General features: G+C 47.6%; 11 non-coding genes and 1 pseudogene across 11 annotated transcripts; all 12 read left to right on the top strand.

Moving 5' to 3' along the window:
- The first annotated feature begins 82 nt into the window (after positions 1–82).
- Positions 83–273, top strand: LOC142734280 (U2 spliceosomal RNA). Its single transcript, XR_012880266.1, has one exon. It is a non-coding gene; the product is annotated as a U2 spliceosomal RNA (small nuclear RNA).
- A 1,284-nt stretch (positions 274–1,557) lies between these two features.
- Positions 1,558–1,748, top strand: LOC142734279 (U2 spliceosomal RNA). Its single transcript, XR_012880265.1, has one exon. It is a non-coding gene; the product is annotated as a U2 spliceosomal RNA (small nuclear RNA).
- Positions 1,749–3,032: 1,284 nt separating this feature from the next.
- Positions 3,033–3,223, top strand: LOC142734278 (U2 spliceosomal RNA). Its single transcript, XR_012880264.1, has one exon. It is a non-coding gene; the product is annotated as a U2 spliceosomal RNA (small nuclear RNA).
- A 1,292-nt stretch (positions 3,224–4,515) lies between these two features.
- Positions 4,516–4,706, top strand: LOC142734277 (U2 spliceosomal RNA). The gene has a single exon (XR_012880263.1). It is a non-coding gene; the product is annotated as a U2 spliceosomal RNA (small nuclear RNA).
- A 1,296-nt stretch (positions 4,707–6,002) lies between these two features.
- LOC142734276 (U2 spliceosomal RNA) lies at positions 6,003–6,193 on the top strand. Its single transcript, XR_012880262.1, has one exon. It is a non-coding gene; the product is annotated as a U2 spliceosomal RNA (small nuclear RNA).
- A 1,284-nt stretch (positions 6,194–7,477) lies between these two features.
- LOC142734275 (U2 spliceosomal RNA) lies at positions 7,478–7,668 on the top strand. The gene has a single exon (XR_012880261.1). It is a non-coding gene; the product is annotated as a U2 spliceosomal RNA (small nuclear RNA).
- A 1,272-nt stretch (positions 7,669–8,940) lies between these two features.
- Positions 8,941–9,131, top strand: LOC142734272 (U2 spliceosomal RNA). Its single transcript, XR_012880259.1, has one exon. It is a non-coding gene; the product is annotated as a U2 spliceosomal RNA (small nuclear RNA).
- A 1,281-nt stretch (positions 9,132–10,412) lies between these two features.
- Positions 10,413–10,603, top strand: LOC142734271 (U2 spliceosomal RNA). Its single transcript, XR_012880258.1, has one exon. It is a non-coding gene; the product is annotated as a U2 spliceosomal RNA (small nuclear RNA).
- A 1,261-nt stretch (positions 10,604–11,864) lies between these two features.
- On the top strand, positions 11,865–12,055 carry LOC142734267 (U2 spliceosomal RNA). Its single transcript, XR_012880254.1, has one exon. It is a non-coding gene; the product is annotated as a U2 spliceosomal RNA (small nuclear RNA).
- A 1,265-nt stretch (positions 12,056–13,320) lies between these two features.
- On the top strand, positions 13,321–13,489 carry LOC142734305 (U2 spliceosomal RNA; annotated as a pseudogene).
- Positions 13,490–14,797: 1,308 nt separating this feature from the next.
- LOC142734270 (U2 spliceosomal RNA) lies at positions 14,798–14,988 on the top strand. The gene has a single exon (XR_012880257.1). It is a non-coding gene; the product is annotated as a U2 spliceosomal RNA (small nuclear RNA).
- A 1,284-nt stretch (positions 14,989–16,272) lies between these two features.
- LOC142734269 (U2 spliceosomal RNA) lies at positions 16,273–16,463 on the top strand. The gene has a single exon (XR_012880256.1). It is a non-coding gene; the product is annotated as a U2 spliceosomal RNA (small nuclear RNA).
- The last annotated feature ends 272 nt before the right edge of the window (positions 16,464–16,735 follow it).

The following is a 16,735-nucleotide window of genomic DNA, read 5'->3' as shown; positions in this document are numbered from 1 at the left end:
TTGCCTAGAAGTAGGCTGAATCGCTGCAAGGGCTGAACAGCAGTATCGGGCAGGCTCGGGCAACGCGCGGCCCGTTCGGGTTATCGCTTCTCGGCCTTTTGGCTAAGATCAAGTGTAGTATCTGTTCTTATCAGTTTAATATCTGATACGTCCCCTATCTGGGGACCATATATTAAATGGATTTTTAGAACAGGGAGATGGAAATAGAGCTTGCTCTGTCCACTCCACGCATTGACCTGGTATTGCAGTATTTCCAGGACCGGTGCACCCTTTCCTTATGTGTTGACTAAAAGCAGATTCCAAAAGTGTTTTTTGTCTTTGCTATTGTTTCTGTCTTTCTGAAGGGATCTCCCCTTTTAATCCCATTATTTCAACACCTGTTGGACAATGCATGAGTGATAATGAGCTCATTGATTAAATGCAATTAATGAATAGATTGCCACCTCTTGTTGTGTGTCGTCTGTGTTTCTGTGTTTCCGGCATTTCACATTGGAACACCTCATTCACCTTCCTTGTCTTCTCTCCGCCCTCCCTTTTAGGTAAGTTAAAGAGCTGCACCTGAGCCAGCCACTGATTGATTGATTGATTGATTGATTGATTGATTGATTGATTGATTGATGCAGCACAACAGTCAAATAGTGGAGTGGAGTAGGGGAACAGCAAACAGCCAATAAAGCAGCCCGCCCGCTCGCCTGCCCGCCACAATGGACCTACCTGTGTACACTAGATGGATGTGATGGAATGTACTGTCGTCCCTACATTTCAAGAAGAAGTAAGAATTGCAGTTGCAACAAAGCCTTGCTTGCCTACAAAGAGAGCAGCAATTTGGATTTGTTACTATGTTACCTAGAAGAATAACAAACTGTGCAAGGATGGAGGTTGTAGGAGCAAGGAGAAGTTGTCTGTAAAGTTGGTGGATGCCTATTTTCCATTTTGCAGTCCCTTGTCTCCCTCTTGTGGCCTCCTGGAGGCAACTAGCTGTGCAAAAAAAAGACAGCCTGGCGGCCGGCTGTTGCAGTGTTGCCCTCTCAGGCAACACTGAGTGACTGACTGAGCCTCACCGTCTTATATAAAGTTCAGACGGAACTTTGCACGTGTCATAGTGGAGCCCTCAGGATTCCAGAGCCAGCTTTCTGACATCATAATGGGGCCTCAGAGATAAAAGCCTGGGCCCAGGCAGTGTTGGTCAGTGCTGCTCAGCAGGCAGCACTGGACTGGACTGGATTACAGCTGATACAAGGTGTGAAGGAACAAGGGGTGGCTGTGGGCATGCACTTGCTGCCGCTGCCAGTGTTTATCTGCATGGCAGCAGGGCATTTGGGCGTTGCCAGGAAGGCGTTTTTATGTAGATTCCTCCTCTTTCAGCACTGCATTGTGGTGCAAGCAAAAGAAGCAAATCCTGTCTGGCTTCCTCTCCGGCCTTTATTCACCTCCCGTGTAGCTGTGAGTGTGTGAGCCTGCAGGGCCCCATGGAATTGCCTAGAAGTAGGCTGAATCGCTGCAAGGGCTGAACAGCAGTATCGGGCAGGCTCGGGCAACGCGCGGCCCGTTCGGGTTATCGCTTCTCGGCCTTTTGGCTAAGATCAAGTGTAGTATCTGTTCTTATCAGTTTAATATCTGATACGTCCCCTATCTGGGGACCATATATTAAATGGATTTTTAGAACAGGGAGATGGAAATAGAGCTTGCTCTGTCCACTCCACGCATTGACCTGGTATTGCAGTATTTCCAGGACCGGTGCACCCTTTCCTTATGTGTTGACTAAAAGCAGATTCCAAAAGTGTTTTTTGTCTTTGCTATTGTTTCTGTCTTTCTGAAGGGATCTCCCCTTTTAATCCCATTATTTCAACACCTGTTGGACAATGCATGAGTGATAATGAGCTCATTGATTAAATGCAATTAATGAATAGATTGCCACCTCTTGTTGTGTGTCGTCTGTGTTTCTGTGTTTCCGGCATTTCACATTGGAACACCTCATTCACCTTCCTTGTCTTCTCTCCGCCCTCCCTTTTAGGTAAGTTAAAGAGCTGCACCTGAGCCAGCCACTGATTGATTGATTGATTGATTGATTGATTGATTGATTGATTGATTGATGCAGCACAACAGTCAAATAGTGGAGTGGAGTAGGGGAACAGCAAACAGCCAATAAAGCAGCCCGCCCGCTCGCCTGCCCGCCACAATGGACCTACCTGTGTACACTAGATGGATGTGATGGAATGTACTGTCGTCCCTACATTTCAAGAAGAAGTAAGAATTGCAGTTGCAACAAAGCCTTGCTTGCCTACAAAGAGAGCAGCAATTTGGATTTGTTACTATGTTACCTAGAAGAATAACAAACTGTGCAAGGATGGAGGTTGTAGGAGCAAGGAGAAGTTGTCTGTAAAGTTGGTGGATGCCTATTTTCCATTTTGCAGTCCCTTGTCTCCCTCTTGTGGCCTCCTGGAGGCAACTAGCTGTGCAAAAAAAAGACAGCCTGGCGGCCGGCTGTTGCAGTGTTGCCCTCTCAGGCAACACTGAGTGACTGACTGAGCCTCACCGTCTTATATAAAGTTCAGACGGAACTTTGCACGTGTCATAGTGGAGCCCTCAGGATTCCAGAGCCAGCTTTCTGACATCATAATGGGGCCTCAGAGATAAAAGCCTGGGCCCAGGCAGTGTTGGTCAGTGCTGCTCAGCAGGCAGCACTGGACTGGACTGGATTACAGCTGATACAAGGTGTGAAGGAACAAGGGGTGGCTGTGGGCATGCACTTGCTGCCGCTGCCAGTGTTTATCTGCATGGCAGCAGGGCATTTGGGCGTTGCCAGGAAGGCGTTTTTATGTAGATTCCTCCTCTTTCAGCACTGCATTGTGGTGCAAGCAAAAGAAGCAAATCCTGTCTGGCTTCCTCTCCGGCCTTTATTCACCTCCCGTGTAGCTGTGAGTGTGTGAGCCTGCAGGGCCCCATGGAATTGCCTAGAAGTAGGCTGAATCGCTGCAAGGGCTGAACAGCAGTATCGGGCAGGCTCGGGCAACGCGCGGCCCGTTCGGGTTATCGCTTCTCGGCCTTTTGGCTAAGATCAAGTGTAGTATCTGTTCTTATCAGTTTAATATCTGATACGTCCCCTATCTGGGGACCATATATTAAATGGATTTTTAGAACAGGGAGATGGAAATAGAGCTTGCTCTGTCCACTCCACGCATTGACCTGGTATTGCAGTATTTCCAGGACCGGTGCACCCTTTCCTTATGTGTTGACTAAAAGCAGATTCCAAAAGTGTTTTTTGTCTTTGCTATTGTTTCTGTCTTTCTGAAGGGATCTCCCCTTTTAATCCCATTATTTCAACACCTGTTGGACAATGCATGAGTGATAATGAGCTCATTGATTAAATGCAATTAATGAATAGATTGCCACCTCTTGTTGTGTGTCGTCTGTGTTTCTGTGTTTCCGGCATTTCACATTGGAACACCTCATTCACCTTCCTTGTCTTCTCTCCGCCCTCCCTTTTAGGTAAGTTAAAGAGCTGCACCTGAGCCAGCCACTGATTGATTGATTGATTGATTGATTGATTGATTGATTGATTGATTGATTGATTGATGCAGCACAACAGTCAAATAGTGGAGTGGAGTAGGGGAACAGCAAACAGCCAATAAAGCAGCCCGCCCGCTCGCCTGCCCGCCACAATGGACCTACCTGTGTACACTAGATGGATGTGATGGAATGTACTGTCGTCCCTACATTTCAAGAAGAAGTAAGAATTGCAGTTGCAACAAAGCCTTGCTTGCCTACAAAGAGAGCAGCAATTTGGATTTGTTACTATGTTACCTAGAAGAATAACAAACTGTGCAAGGATGGAGGTTGTAGGAGCAAGGAGAAGTTGTCTGTAAAGTTGGTGGATGCCTATTTTCCATTTTGCAGTCCCTTGTCTCCCTCTTGTGGCCTCCTGGAGGCAACTAGCTGTGCAAAAAAAAGACAGCCTGGCGGCCGGCTGTTGCAGTGTTGCCCTCTCAGGCAACACTGAGTGACTGACTGAGCCTCACCGTCTTATATAAAGTTCAGACGGAACTTTGCACGTGTCATAGTGGAGCCCTCAGGATTCCAGAGCCAGCTTTCTGACATCATAATGGGGCCTCAGAGATAAAAGCCTGGGCCCAGGCAGTGTTGGTCAGTGCTGCTCAGCAGGCAGCACTGGACTGGACTGGATTACAGCTGATACAAGGTGTGAAGGAACAAGGGGTGGCTGTGGGCATGCACTTGCTGCCGCTGCCAGTGTTTATCTGCATGGCAGCAGGGCATTTGGGCGTTGCCAGGAAGGCGTTTTTATGTAGATTCCTCCTCTTTCAGCACTGCATTGTGGTGCAAGCAAAAGAAGCAAATCCTGTCTGGCTTCCTCTCCGGCCTTTATTCACCTCCCGTGTAGCTGTGAGTGTGTGAGCCTGCAGGGCCCCATGGAATTGCCTAGAAGTAGGCTGAATCGCTGCAAGGGCTGAACAGCAGTATCGGGCAGGCTCGGGCAACGCGCGGCCCGTTCGGGTTATCGCTTCTCGGCCTTTTGGCTAAGATCAAGTGTAGTATCTGTTCTTATCAGTTTAATATCTGATACGTCCCCTATCTGGGGACCATATATTAAATGGATTTTTAGAACAGGGAGATGGAAATAGAGCTTGCTCTGTCCACTCCACGCATTGACCTGGTATTGCAGTATTTCCAGGACCGGTGCACCCTTTCCTTATGTGTTGACTAAAAGCAGATTCCAAAAGTGTTTTTTGTCTTTGCTATTGTTTCTGTCTTTCTGAAGGGATCTCCCCTTTTAATCCCATTATTTCAACACCTGTTGGACAATGCATGAGTGATAATGAGCTCATTGATTAAATGCAATTAATGAATAGATTGCCACCTCTTGTTGTGTGTCGTCTGTGTTTCTGTGTTTCCGGCATTTCACATTGGAACACCTCATTCACCTTCCTTGTCTTCTCTCCGCCCTCCCTTTTAGGTAAGTTAAAGAGCTGCACCTGAGCCAGCCACTGATTGATTGATTGATTGATTGATTGATTGATTGATTGATTGATTGATTGATTGATTGATGCAGCACAACAGTCAAATAGTGGAGTGGAGTAGGGGAACAGCAAACAGCCAATAAAGCAGCCCGCCCGCTCGCCTGCCCGCCACAATGGACCTACCTGTGTACACTAGATGGATGTGATGGAATGTACTGTCGTCCCTACATTTCAAGAAGAAGTAAGAATTGCAGTTGCAACAAAGCCTTGCTTGCCTACAAAGAGAGCAGCAATTTGGATTTGTTACTATGTTACCTAGAAGAATAACAAACTGTGCAAGGATGGAGGTTGTAGGAGCAAGGAGAAGTTGTCTGTAAAGTTGGTGGATGCCTATTTTCCATTTTGCAGTCCCTTGTCTCCCTCTTGTGGCCTCCTGGAGGCAACTAGCTGTGCAAAAAAAAGACAGCCTGGCGGCCGGCTGTTGCAGTGTTGCCCTCTCAGGCAACACTGAGTGACTGACTGAGCCTCACCGTCTTATATAAAGTTCAGACGGAACTTTGCACGTGTCATAGTGGAGCCCTCAGGATTCCAGAGCCAGCTTTCTGACATCATAATGGGGCCTCAGAGATAAAAGCCTGGGCCCAGGCAGTGTTGGTCAGTGCTGCTCAGCAGGCAGCACTGGACTGGACTGGATTACAGCTGATACAAGGTGTGAAGGAACAAGGGGTGGCTGTGGGCATGCACTTGCTGCCGCTGCCAGTGTTTATCTGCATGGCAGCAGGGCATTTGGGCGTTGCCAGGAAGGCGTTTTTATGTAGATTCCTCCTCTTTCAGCACTGCATTGTGGTGCAAGCAAAAGAAGCAAATCCTGTCTGGCTTCCTCTCCGGCCTTTATTCACCTCCCGTGTAGCTGTGAGTGTGTGAGCCTGCAGGGCCCCATGGAATTGCCTAGAAGTAGGCTGAATCGCTGCAAGGGCTGAACAGCAGTATCGGGCAGGCTCGGGCAACGCGCGGCCCGTTCGGGTTATCGCTTCTCGGCCTTTTGGCTAAGATCAAGTGTAGTATCTGTTCTTATCAGTTTAATATCTGATACGTCCCCTATCTGGGGACCATATATTAAATGGATTTTTAGAACAGGGAGATGGAAATAGAGCTTGCTCTGTCCACTCCACGCATTGACCTGGTATTGCAGTATTTCCAGGACCGGTGCACCCTTTCCTTATGTGTTGACTAAAAGCAGATTCCAAAAGTGTTTTTTGTCTTTGCTATTGTTTCTGTCTTTCTGAAGGGATCTCCCCTTTTAATCCCATTATTTCAACACCTGTTGGACAATGCATGAGTGATAATGAGCTCATTGATTAAATGCAATTAATGAATAGATTGCCACCTCTTGTTGTGTGTCGTCTGTGTTTCTGTGTTTCCGGCATTTCACATTGGAACACCTCATTCACCTTCCTTGTCTTCTCTCCGCCCTCCCTTTTAGGTAAGTTAAAGAGCTGCACCTGAGCCAGCCACTGATTGATTGATTGATTGATTGATTGATTGATTGATTGATTGATTGATGCAGCACAACAGTCAAATAGTGGAGTGGAGTAGGGGAACAGCAAACAGCCAATAAAGCAGCCCGCCCGCTCGCCTGCCCGCCACAATGGACCTACCTGTGTACACTAGATGGATGTGATGGAATGTACTGTCGTCCCTACATTTCAAGAAGAAGTAAGAATTGCAGTTGCAACAAAGCCTTGCTTGCCTACAAAGAGAGCAGCAATTTGGATTTGTTACTATGTTACCTAGAAGAATAACAAACTGTGCAAGGATGGAGGTTGTAGGAGCAAGGAGAAGTTGTCTGTAAAGTTGGTGGATGCCTATTTTCCATTTTGCAGTCCCTTGTCTCCCTCTTGTGGCCTCCTGGAGGCAACTAGCTGTGCAAAAAAAAGACAGCCTGGCGGCCGGCTGTTGCAGTGTTGCCCTCTCAGGCAACACTGAGTGACTGACTGAGCCTCACCGTCTTATATAAAGTTCAGACAGAACTTTGCACGTGTCATAGTGGAGCCCTCAGGATTCCAGAGCCAGCTTTCTGACATCATAATGGGGCCTCAGAGATAAAAGCCTGGGCCAAGGCAGTGTTGGTCAGTGCTGCTCAGCAGGCAGCACTGGACTGGACTGGATTACAGCTGATACAAGGTGTGAAGGAACAAGGGGTGGCTGTGGGCATGCACTTGCTGCCGCTGCCAGTGTTTATCTGCATGGCAGCAGGGCATTTGGGCGTTGCCAGGAAGGCGTTTTTATGTAGATTCCTCCTCTTTCAGCACTGCATTGTGGTGCAAGCAAAAGAAGCAAATCCTGTCTGGCTTCCTCTCCGGCCTTTATTCACCTCCCGTGTAGCTGTGAGTGTGTGAGCCTGCAGGGCCCCATGGAATTGCCTAGAAGTAGGCTGAATCGCTGCAAGGGCTGAACAGCAGTATCGGGCAGGCTCGGGCAACGCGCGGCCCGTTCGGGTTATCGCTTCTCGGCCTTTTGGCTAAGATCAAGTGTAGTATCTGTTCTTATCAGTTTAATATCTGATACGTCCCCTATCTGGGGACCATATATTAAATGGATTTTTAGAACAGGGAGATGGAAATAGAGCTTGCTCTGTCCACTCCACGCATTGACCTGGTATTGCAGTATTTCCAGGACCGGTGCACCCTTTCCTTATGTGTTGACTAAAAGCAGATTCCAAAAGTGTTTTTTGTATTTGCTATTGTTTCTGTCTTTCTGAAGGGATCTCCCCTTTTAATCCCATTATTTCAACACCTGTTGGACAATGCATGAGTGATAATGAGCTCATTGATTAAATGCAATTAATGAATAGATTGCCACCTCTTGTTGTGTGTCGTCTGTGTTTCTGTGTTTCCGGCATTTCACATTGGAACACCTCATTCACCTTCCTTGTCTTCTCTCCGCCCTCCCTTTTAGGTAAGTTAAAGAGCTGCACCTGAGCCAGCCACTGATTGATTGATTGATTGATTGATTGATTGATTGATGCAGCACAACAGTCAAATAGTGGAGTGGAGTAGGGGAACAGCAAACAGCCAATAAAGCAGCCCGCCCGCTCGCCTGCCCGCCACAATGGACCTACCTGTGTACACTAGATGGATGTGATGGAATGTACTGTCGTCCCTACATTTCAAGAAGAAGTAAGAATTGCAGTTGCAACAAAGCCTTGCTTGCCTACAAAGAGAGCAGCAATTTGGATTTGTTACTATGTTACCTAGAAGAATAACAAACTGTGCAAGGATGGAGGTTGTAGGAGCAAGGAGAAGTTGTCTGTAAAGTTGGTGGATGCCTATTTTCCATTTTGCAGTCCCTTGTCTCCCTCTTGTGGCCTCCTGGAGGCAACTAGCTGTGCAAAAAAAAGACAGCCTGGCGGCCGGCTGTTGCAGTGTTGCCCTCTCAGGCAACACTGAGTGACTGACTGAGCCTCACCGTCTTATATAAAGTTCAGACGGAACTTTGCACGTGTCATAGTGGAGCCCTCAGGATTCCAGAGCCAGCTTTCTGACATCATAATGGGGCCTCAGAGATAAAAGCCTGGGCCCAGGCAGTGTTGGTCAGTGCTGCTCAGCAGGCAGCACTGGACTGGACTGGATTACAGCTGATACAAGGTGTGAAGGAACAAGGGGTGGCTGTGGGCATGCACTTGCTGCCGCTGCCAGTGTTTATCTGCATGGCAGCAGGGCATTTGGGCGTTGCCAGGAAGGCGTTTTTATGTAGATTCCTCCTCTTTCAGCACTGCATTGTGGTGCAAGCAAAAGAAGCAAATCCTGTCTGGCTTCCTCTCCGGCCTTTATTCACCTCCCGTGTAGCTGTGAGTGTGTGAGCCTGCAGGGCCCCATGGAATTGCCTAGAAGTAGGCTGAATCGCTGCAAGGGCTGAACAGCAGTATCGGGCAGGCTCGGGCAACGCGCGGCCCGTTCGGGTTATCGCTTCTCGGCCTTTTGGCTAAGATCAAGTGTAGTATCTGTTCTTATCAGTTTAATATCTGATACGTCCCCTATCTGGGGACCATATATTAAATGGATTTTTAGAACAGGGAGATGGAAATAGAGCTTGCTCTGTCCACTCCACGCATTGACCTGGTATTGCAGTATTTCCAGGACCGGTGCACCCTTTCCTTATGTGTTGACTAAAAGCAGATTCCAAAAGTGTTTTTTGTCTTTGCTATTGTTTCTGTCTTTCTGAAGGGATCTCCCCTTTTAATCCCATTATTTCAACACCTGTTGGACAATGCATGAGTGATAATGAGCTCATTGATTAAATGCAATTAATGAATAGATTGCCACCTCTTGTTGTGTGTCGTCTGTGTTTCTGTGTTTCCGGCATTTCACATTGGAACACCTCATTCACCTTCCTTGTCTTCTCTCCGCCCTCCCTTTTAGGTAAGTTAAAGAGCTGCACCTGAGCCAGCCACTGATTGATTGATTGATTGATTGATTGATTGATTGATTGATTGATGCAGCACAAAGGTCAAATAGTGGAGTGGAGTAGGGGAACAGCAAACAGCCAATAAAGCAGCCCGCCCGCTCGCCTGCCCGCCACAATGGACCTACCTGTGTACACTAGATGGATGTGATGGAATGTACTGTCGTCCCTACATTTCAAGAAGAAGTAAGAATTGCAGTTGCAACAAAGCCTTGCTTGCCTACAAAGAGAGCAGCAATTTGGATTTGTTACTATGTTACCTAGAAGAATAACAAACTGTGCAAGGATGGAGGTTGTAGGAGCAAGGAGAAGTTGTCTGTAAAGTTGGTGGATGCCTATTTTCCATTTTGCAGTCCCTTGTCTCCCTCTTGTGGCTTCCTGGAGGCAACTAGCTGTGCAAAAAAAAAGACAGCATGGCGGCCGGCTGTTGCAGTGTTGCCCTCTCAGGCAACACTGAGTGACTGACTGAGCCTCACCGTCTTATATAAAGTTCAGACGGAACTTTGCACGTGTCATAGTGGAGCCCTCAGGATTCCAGAGCCAGCTTTCTGACATCATAATGGGGCCTCAGAGATAAAAGCCTGGGCCCAGGCAGTGTTGGTCAGTGCTGCTCAGCAGGCAGCACTGGACTGGACTGGATTACAGCTGATACAAGGTGTGAAGGAACAAGGGGTGGCTGTGGGCATGCACTTGCTGCCGCTGCCAGTGTTTATCTGCATGGCAGCAGGGCATTTGGGCGTTGCCAGGAAGGCGTTTTTATGTAGATTCCTCCTCTTTCAGCACTGCATTGTGGTGCAAGCAAAAGAAGCAAATCCTGTCTGGCTTCCTCTCCGGCCTTTATTCACCTCCCGTGTAGCTGTGAGTGTGTGAGCCTGCAGGGCCCCATGGAATTGCCTAGAAGTAGGCTGAATCGCTGCAAGGGCTGAACAGCAGTATCGGGCAGGCTCGGGCAACGCGCGGCCCGTTCGGGTTATCGCTTCTCGGCCTTTTGGCTAAGATCAAGTGTAGTATCTGTTCTTATCAGTTTAATATCTGATACGTCCCCTATCTGGGGACCATATATTAAATGGATTTTTAGAACAGGGAGATGGAAATAGAGCTTGCTCTGTCCACTCCACGCATTGACCTGGTATTGCAGTATTTCCAGGACCGGTGCACCCTTTCCTTATGTGTTGACTAAAAGCAGATTCCAAAAGTGTTTTTTGTCTTTGCTATTGTTTCTGTCTTTCTGAAGGGATCTCCCCTTTTAATCCCATTATTTCAACACCTGTTGGACAATGCATGAGTGATAATGAGCTCATTGATTAAATGCAATTAATGAATAGATTGCCACCTCTTGTTGTGTGTCGTCTGTGTTTCTGTGTTTCCGGCATTTCACATTGGAACACCTCATTCACCTTCCTTGTCTTCTCTCCGCCCTCCCTTTTAGGTAAGTTAAAGAGCTGCACCTGAGCCAGCCACTGATTGATTGATTGATTGATTGATTGATTGATTGATTGATTGATTGATTGATGCAGCACAACAGTCAAATAGTGGAGTGGAGTAGGGGAACAGCAAACAGCCAATAAAGCAGCCCGCCCGCTCGCCTGCCCGCCACAATGGACCTACCTGTGTACACTAGATGGATGTGATGGAATGTACTGTCGTCCCTACATTTCAAGAAGAAGTAAGAATTGCAGTTGCAACAAAGCCTTGCTTGCCTACAAAGAGAGCAGCAATTTGGATTTGTTACTATGTTACCTAGAAGAATAACAAACTGTGCAAGGATGGAGGTTGTAGGAGCAAGGAGAAGTTGTCTGTAAAGTTGGTGGATGCCTATTTTCCATTTTGCAGTCCCTTGTCTCCCTCTTGTGGCCTCCTGGAGGCAACTAGCTGTGCAAAAAAAAGACAGCCTGGCGGCCGGCTGTTGCAGTGTTGCCCTCTCAGGCAACACTGAGTGACTGACTGAGCCTCACCGTCTTATATAAAGTTCAGACGGAACTTTGCACGTGTCATAGTGGAGCCCTCAGGATTCCAGAGCCAGCTTTCTGACATCATAATGGGGCCTCAGAGATAAAAGCCTGGGCCCAGGCAGTGTTGGTCAGTGCTGCTCAGCAGGCAGCACTGGACTGGACTGGATTACAGCTGATACAAGGTGTGAAGGAACAAGGGGTGGCTGTGGGCATGCACTTGCTGCCGCTGCCAGTGTTTATCTGCATGGCAGCAGGGCATTTGGGCGTTGCCAGGAAGGCGTTTTTATGTAGATTCCTCCTCTTTCAGCACTGCATTGTGGTGCAAGCAAAAGAAGCAAATCCTGTCTGGCTTCTAGCTGTGAGTGTGTGAGCCTGCAGGGCCCCATGGAATTGCCTAGAAGTAGGCTGAATCGCTGCAAGGGCTGAACAGCAGTATCGGGCAGGCTCGGGCAACGCGCGGCCCGTTCGGGTTATCGCTTCTCGGCCTTTTGGCTAAGATCAAGTGTAGTATCTGTTCTTATCAGTTTAATATCTGATACGTCCCCTATCTGGGGACCATATATTAAATGGATTTTTAGAACGGGGAGATGGAACTAGAGCTTGCTCTGTCCACTCCACGCATTGACCTGGTATTGCAGTATTTCCAGGACCGGTGCACCCTTTCCTTATGTGTTGACTAAAAGCAGATTCCAAAAGTGTTTTTTGTCTTTGCTATTGTTTCTGTCTTTCTGAAGGGATCTCCCCTTTTAATCCCATTATTTCAACACCTGTTGGACAATGCATGAGTGATAATGAGCTCATTGATTAAATGCAATTAATGAATAGATTGCCACCTCTTGTTGTGTGTCGTCTGTGTTTCTGTGTTTCCGGCATTTCACATTGGAACACCTCATTCACCTTCCTTGTCTTCTCTCCGCCCTCCCTTTTAGGTAAGTTAAAGAGCTGCACCTGAGCCAGCCACTGATTGATTGATTGATTGATTGATTGATTGATTGATTGATTGATTGATTGATTGATGCAGCACAACAGTCAAATAGTGGAGTGGAGTAGGGGAACAGCAAACAGCCAATAAAGCAGCCCGCCCGCTCGCCTGCCCGCCACAATGGACCTACCTGTGTACACTAGATGGATGTGATGGAATGTACTGTCGTCCCTACATTTCAAGAAGAAGTAAGAATTGCAGTTGCAACAAAGCCTTGCTTGCCTACAAAGAGAGCAGCAATTTGGATTTGTTACTATGTTACCTAGAAGAATAACAAACTGTGCAAGGATGGAGGTTGTAGGAGCAAGGAGAAGTTGTCTGTAAAGTTGGTGGATGCCTATTTTCCATTTTGCAGTCCCTTGTCTCCCTCTTGTGGCCTCCTGGAGGCAACTAGCTGTGCAAAAAAAAGACAGCCTGGCGGCCGGCTGTTGCAGTGTTGCCCTCTCAGGCAACACTGAGTGACTGACTGAGCCTCACCGTCTTATATAAAGTTCAGACGGAACTTTGCACGTGTCATAGTGGAGCCCTCAGGATTCCAGAGCCAGCTTTCTGACATCATAATGGGGCCTCAGAGATAAAAGCCTGGGCCCAGGCAGTGTTGGTCAGTGCTGCTCAGCAGGCAGCACTGGACTGGACTGGATTACAGCTGATACAAGGTGTGAAGGAACAAGGGGTGGCTGTGGGCATGCACTTGCTGCCGCTGCCAGTGTTTATCTGCATGGCAGCAGGGCATTTGGGCGTTGCCAGGAAGGCGTTTTTATGTAGATTCCTCCTCTTTCAGCACTGCATTGTGGTGCAAGCAAAAGAAGCAAATCCTGTCTGGCTTCTAGCTGTGAGTGTGTGAGCCTGCAGGGCCCCATGGAATTGCCTAGAAGTAGGCTGAATCGCTGCAAGGGCTGAACAGCAGTATCGGGCAGGCTCGGGCAACGCGCGGCCCGTTCGGGTTATCGCTTCTCGGCCTTTTGGCTAAGATCAAGTGTAGTATCTGTTCTTATCAGTTTAATGGACCATATATTAAATGGATTTTTAGAACAGGGAGATGGAAATAGAGCTTGCTCTGTCCACTCCACGCATTGACCTGGTATTGCAGTATTTCCAGGACCGGTGCACCCTTTCCTTATGTGTTGACTAAAAGCAGATTCCAAAAGTGTTTTTTGTCTTTGCTATTGTTTCTGTCTTTCTGAAGGGATCTCCCCTTTTAATGATCTCCCCTTTTAATCCCATTATTTCAACACCTGTTGGACAATGCATGAGTGATAATGAGCTCATTGATTAAATGCAATTAATGAATAGATTGCCACCTCTTGTTGTGTGTCGTCTGTGTTTCTGTGTTTCCGGCATTTCACATTGGAACACCTCATTCACCTTCCTTGTCTTCTCTCCGCCCTCCCTTTTAGGTAAGTTAAAGAGCTGCACCTGAGCCAGCCACTGATTGATTGATTGATTGATTGATTGATTGATTGATTGATTGATTGATTGATTGATGCAGCACAACAGTCAAATAGTGGAGTGGAGTAGGGGAACAGCAAACAGCCAATAAAGCAGCCCGCCCGCTCGCCTGCCCGCCACAATGGACCTACCTGTGTACACTAGATGGATGTGATGGAATGTACTGTCGTCCCTACATTTCAAGAAGAAGTAAGAATTGCAGTTGCAACAAAGCCTTGCTTGCCTACAAAGAGAGCAGCAATTTGGATTTGTTACTATGTTACCTAGAAGAATAACAAACTGTGCAAGGATGGAGGTTGTAGGAGCAAGGAGAAGTTGTCTGTAAAGTTGGTGGATGCCTATTTTCCATTTTGCAGTCCCTTGTCTCCCTCTTGTGGCCTCCTGGAGGCAACTAGCTGTGCAAAAAAAAGACAGCCTGGCGGCCGGCTGTTGCAGTGTTGCCCTCTCAGGCAACACTGAGTGACTGACTGAGCCTCACCGTCTTATATAAAGTTCAGACGGAACTTTGCACGTGTCATAGTGGAGCCCTCAGGATTCCAGAGCCAGCTTTCTGACATCATAATGGGGCCTCAGAGATAAAAGCCTGGGCCCAGGCAGTGTTGGTCAGTGCTGCTCAGCAGGCAGCACTGGACTGGACTGGATTACAGCTGATACAAGGTGTGAAGGAACAAGGGGTGGCTGTGGGCATGCACTTGCTGCCGCTGCCAGTGTTTATCTGCATGGCAGCAGGGCATTTGGGCGTTGCCAGGAAGGCGTTTTTATGTAGATTCCTCCTCTTTCAGCACTGCATTGTGGTGCAAGCAAAAGAAGCAAATCCTGTCTGGCTTCCTCTCCGGCCTTTATTCACCTCCCGTGTAGCTGTGAGTGTGTGAGCCTGCAGGGCCCCATGGAATTGCCTAGAAGTAGGCTGAATCGCTGCAAGGGCTGAACAGCAGTATCGGGCAGGCTCGGGCAACGCGCGGCCCGTTCGGGTTATCGCTTCTCGGCCTTTTGGCTAAGATCAAGTGTAGTATCTGTTCTTATCAGTTTAATATCTGATACGTCCCCTATCTGGGGACCATATATTAAATGGATTTTTAGAACAGGGAGATGGAAATAGAGCTTGCTCTGTCCACTCCACGCATTGACCTGGTATTGCAGTATTTCCAGGACCGGTGCACCCTTTCCTTATGTGTTGACTAAAAGCAGATTCCAAAAGTGTTTTTTGTCTTTGCTATTGTTTCTGTCTTTCTGAAGGGATCTCCCCTTTTAATCCCATTATTTCAACACCTGTTGGACAATGCATGAGTGATAATGAGCTCATTGATTAAATGCAATTAATGAATAGATTGCCACCTCTTGTTGTGTGTCGTCTGTGTTTCTGTGTTTCCGGCATTTCACATTGGAACACCTCATTCACCTTCCTTGTCTTCTCTCCGCCCTCCCTTTTAGGTAAGTTAAAGAGCTGCACCTGAGCCAGCCACTGATTGATTGATTGATTGATTGATTGATTGATTGATTGATTGATTGATGCAGCACAACAGTCAAATAGTGGAGTGGAGTAGGGGAACAGCAAACAGCCAATAAAGCAGCCCGCCCGCTCGCCTGCCCGCCACAATGGACCTACCTGTGTACACTAGATGGATGTGATGGAATGTACTGTCGTCCCTACATTTCAAGAAGAAGTAAGAATTGCAGTTGCAACAAAGCCTTGCTTGCCTACAAAGAGAGCAGCAATTTGGATTTGTTACTATGTTACCTAGAAGAATAACAAACTGTGCAAGGATGGAGGTTGTAGGAGCAAGGAGAAGTTGTCTGTAAAGTTGGTGGATGCCTATTTTCCATTTTGCAGTCCCTTGTCTCCCTCTTGTGGCCTCCTGGAGGCAACTAGCTGTGCAAAAAAAAGACAGCCTGGCGGCCGGCTGTTGCAGTGTTGCCCTCTCAGGCAACACTGAGTGACTGACTGAGCCTCACCGTCTTATATAAAGTTCAGACGGAACTTTGCACGTGTCATAGTGGAGCCCTCAGGATTCCAGAGCCAGCTTTCTGACATCATAATGGGGCCTCAGAGATAAAAGCCTGGGCCCAGGCAGTGTTGGTCAGTGCTGCTCAGCAGGCAGCACTGGACTGGACTGGATTACAGCTGATACAAGGTGTGAAGGAACAAGGGGTGGCTGTGGGCATGCACTTGCTGCCGCTGCCAGTGTTTATCTGCATGGCAGCAGGGCATTTGGGCGTTGCCAGGAAGGCGTTTTTATGTAGATTCCTCCTCTTTCAGCACTGCATTGTGGTGCAAGCAAAAGAAGCAAATCCTGTCTGGCTTCCTCTCCGGCCTTTATTCACCTCCCGTGTAGCTGTGAGTGTGTGAGCCTGCAGGGCCCCATGGAATTGCCTAGAAGTAGGCTGAATCGCTGCAAGGGCTGAACAGCAGTATCGGGCAGGCTCGGGCAACGCGCGGCCCGTTCGGGTTATCGCTTCTCGGCCTTTTGGCTAAGATCAAGTGTAGTATCTGTTCTTATCAGTTTAATATCTGATACGTCCCCTATCTGGGGACCATATATTAAATGGATTTTTAGAACAGGGAGATGGAAATAGAGCTTGCTCTGTCCACTCCACGCATTGACCTGGTATTGCAGTATTTCCAGGACCGGTGCACCCTTTCCTTATGTGTTGACTAAAAGCAGATTCCAAAAGTGTTTTTTGTCTTTGCTATTGTTTCTGTCTTTCTGAAGGGATCTCCCCTTTTAATCCCATTATTTCAACACCTGTTGGACAATGCATGAGTGATAATGAGCTCATTGATTAAATGCAATTAATGAATAGATTGCCACCTCTTGTTGTGTGTCGTCTGTGTTTCTGTGTTTCCGGCATTTCACATTGGAACACCTCATTCACCTTCCTTGTCTTCTCTCCGCCCTCCCTTTTAGGTAAGT

Source organism: Rhinoderma darwinii, unplaced genomic scaffold (genome assembly GCF_050947455.1).
Source record: "Rhinoderma darwinii isolate aRhiDar2 unplaced genomic scaffold, aRhiDar2.hap1 Scaffold_973, whole genome shotgun sequence".
In the NCBI taxonomy this organism is placed as follows: domain Eukaryota; kingdom Metazoa; phylum Chordata; class Amphibia; order Anura; family Rhinodermatidae; genus Rhinoderma; species Rhinoderma darwinii.
This window is presented reverse-complemented; position numbering and strand designations above follow the sequence as displayed.